The sequence below is a fragment of the Vombatus ursinus genome, unplaced genomic scaffold (genome assembly GCF_900497805.2).
Source record: "Vombatus ursinus unplaced genomic scaffold, bare-nosed wombat genome assembly UNPS02014821.1, whole genome shotgun sequence".
Lineage (NCBI taxonomy): Eukaryota > Metazoa > Chordata > Mammalia > Diprotodontia > Vombatidae > Vombatus > Vombatus ursinus.
Genome location: NW_020954599.1, coordinates 23,637,448 through 23,641,079, shown reverse-complemented (window position 1 = coordinate 23,641,079; position 3,632 = coordinate 23,637,448). Strand labels below are relative to the sequence as shown.

The 3,632-nt window shown below is 32.4% G+C and overlaps 1 non-coding gene across 1 annotated transcript; it reads left to right on the top strand.

Moving 5' to 3' along the window:
* The first annotated feature begins 2,174 nt into the window (after nucleotides 1-2,174).
* LOC114024590 lies at nucleotides 2,175-2,278 on the top strand. The gene has a single exon (XR_003566919.1). It is a non-coding gene; the product is annotated as a U6 spliceosomal RNA (small nuclear RNA).
* Nucleotides 2,279-3,632: the final 1,354 nt, after the last annotated feature.

Below are 3,632 nucleotides of genomic sequence, written 5' to 3'. Positions count from 1 at the left end.
GAAGGTTCTACAGGTACTTAGTAGGTAGACCAGTAAGGAGTGTATTTGTACTTCAGGCAATACAGAAGAACACCTTCCTGTACAGAGATAGCTTTAACAAACTTTATTACTACTCATAAGTGGAAGAGGAGAAATAGAGACGATTTCACTGTGCAGCTTCCATGCTCACAAGAGGATATAAATAGGTTTAGGCAGAGTGAGTATCCATACTCACAAGTCAAAGGTCTAAAGTTTTTCAGGGTTCAACTTTATATATTATTTGAAATAGAAATAGAAAGAGTATACTACCAATAAGACACTGCATTGTTACTATAGGTGTAGTAAGGTGAAGTTCAGATTTTTCTTGGGATTTGTATACAAAATAAGGCAAATAGCTAAGGAAATCAGGAAAGGCTTCTCAAAGGTGGTGCTTCAGTTGAGTAACTAATTAAAGTGAATTCTTGATAGAATATGAGGCCTTAGAAAGTAAAACAGGAATATACTTAAGTATTTGGCTTTGACCCCCATCACTGAGAAATATGTATATGTATATGTTTGTATGTACATATATGCATAAACATATATATACACATATGTGTATATGTCTATCAATCATACTCTGAATTTGGTTTGTCATTGAATAATGTAGCATATGCAGGTAAGGTTTCTTTGCTAATGAATAAGAGGTGTATTACCTAATCCAAAACAACCCAGCAATACTATCTATATCAATATAAATCTTAATAAATATCAACAATATTTATCAACAATCAACAATCAACAAATATCGACAATCAATAAATATCAAAATAGAAGTTTTGTATTACCTCTCCAAGATTTTTAGGCACTAGGGAAGAATTGCATCTATGCAGAGCATAGTTAACAGTGTCTAGCACAGTAGTATATAGTTACTTAAAATTTTTATTGAATAAATGAATTTTAGGACTGAGAGCAACTTAACTCCATCTTTAATTTTGCAGATGAGAAAACTGAAATTCAGACAGATTCAGTGCCTTACTCTCAGTCAGTGGCAGGATTAGAATTAGAATCCAGCTCTCCTAACCAATAGTCTGATTGTTTTCAATATATAACACTACTCTTCCTGTCATTTGTGTTTCATTCTGTTCATCCTGTTTCTTTATATAATTTTGTTTTCCTCTGTAGTTCTCTTGATTCCCCTGATTTAAAATAAAAAAACAGAGCCTTTCTTCTGTTCAGAATTATATTTATTATCATTTCCTCTACTTTAATGTCACATTGAAAACTCAGTAAAAGCTTTGAATAATAGAGAACACTGTTACAAAGTTAGAGTAGTGCAAAGACAGAGTAAAATAAGCCTATGGTTATTTTAACGGATTCATCATGGAAGATATTGTTGAAATTGCTTATATTTCAATTAAATGCATAGCAAAAGGTAGCTACAGAAAGTTTTTTCCCCTTTGACTACAAGAATTCACTTTAGTATAAGATTTAAAAAATAGAGTATAGTTAATACCACTTCCCTTATCAAAGCAAACGTAGAAGGAATATTGTTTTTATGGCCTGAGAAGCTGGGATTAAGTCTGGGATCTGATGTTTATGCTCTGAGTGACTTGCCTTAACCTCCCTAGCTCTCAGTTTACTCATTATGATATTAGCGGAATTGGGATTGGTGGGTCTCGCAGATTCTATTGGGTCATAAATCTATGATCATATTAAAGTTCTCAAAACTCCTTTGATTAAAGCCTTAATGATTCTTAAAGGACAGGGAATTTTCTTCAATGTTTTTATGTGAGTATCAATATTGGTGAATAATAAATCCAAGATTATGAGACAATTTTAAACATTATGAATATTATTGTCACATTTTCCATATAATGAGTTACAGTGTACTAGCCTTAGGATATTCATATCCTGTATCATGCTCCTTTGGAGTTGTAGCATTAGAATCTTCTGAATGTTTCAAATGTCCTATGAAAGCAAAGATAATTGAGAGTTATATATAACTTTAGCAATTCCTGGTTCTCTCCATTTCTGGCACCACAAATTATGAAATGTGCATCAAAAGTGATGCAAAGATAAAATATTCATTTTCTTTGAAAATGTAACCATCTTACAAATGACCACAAAAATGTTGATCATAATGACCTTATAAGATTATTACATGAATCCAATGAGATTACATATTTGGAGCACTTTGAAAAACTAATTACACTGATTGCTTCAGCAACACATATACTAAATTGGAACATTACAGAGAAGATTAGCATGGACCCTGCACAAAGATGATTTGCAAATTCATAAAGCATTTCATATTTTTGAAGGAAAGAAAGAATATAAAAAGGTGCTGTGCCTTTTTTAAGGGAAAAAAATAGCAAAATAAATATGGCTTAATCATATCTTTTGAGACCAGGGGTTTTGAGCTTCAGTGCGATCAACTAATAAGTGTCTGCACTAAGTTTTGTATGAATATAGTGAGACTCTGGAAGTGGGGAGCCACCAAGTTGCTTAAGGAGGGGGCAAACAAGCCTGGTTTGGAAACAGGACAGGTCAAAGCTCCCATGGTAATCAAAGTGGGATCAGGCAGTGAATAGCCTTGAACTTCCAATCTGCAAAAGATAAGAATATCCAATCAAAAATAGAAATTAATTAATAATAATTATGCTAATGATAATAATCATATAAATTACAAAACTGGGATGTATTTGGGAAAGAGAAAGAGAAAAAACAGAATTATTATCTTAAGTGTGTTAGAGCAAAAAGAGTATTGAACTCAGAATTAGATGAAACCTGAGTTTTAATTCCTCCACCAGTATATACTTATTATTTGACCATGGGAGGGGCAACATAATATAGTAGATAGGTCACTGGGCCTGGAGATAAGATGACCAGTGTTTGAATCCTAATTTGACACTTTATGCCTAAATCTAATCATTTAATCTCTCTGGAATCAGTTTCAACATTGTTAAATAAAGAGGAGGATGGACACAATGATCTCTATGGTCTCTTCCACCTCTAAATCCATGATCCCCATTACCCTATAAACTCTAAGTGCTTTTCTAACTCTAAAAGTCTGCTCCTCTGATTATCACTTAATCATTCTGATCTCCAGTTTCTTCATGTGTAAAATAGAGAGATTAAAAAAAATAATAAAACAGAGAAATAGAGAAAGAAAAAAAAACATACCCAAATCTTGACAGGGTTGTTGTGAAGAGCAAAAGATAAAAAAATAATAATAATATATGTAAATTTTTGCGATCCTTTGGATGGGTGCTATGTGCATATCAAATTACATTATTCATTAATTATTTTAAAATATTTTTAAAACAGTAATACTTCAACATCTAAATAGGTAAATGCCACTGTAACTACTCAGAAGCAGTAGAGAGTATATTGAACTTGATTTTTAAAAACATGGATTTTAACTGCTTCTCTTTCACTTGCTAGCTGTATGATCATGGATAAGTCTCTGGACAACTCTGGACTCATTTTCCACATCTAAAAAAAAGGGACAATCATACTTTTTTAAAGTATTGAGAGTCTGGTGCAGGTGCATCAAAGACCTCACTTATTCCTTGTGGAATTGTGGGCACGTTGCTTGAATTATCTCATCCTCAGAGTTTTGTTTTTTGTTTGTTTGTTTTTCACCTATAAAATGTGGACATCAGAAAAAT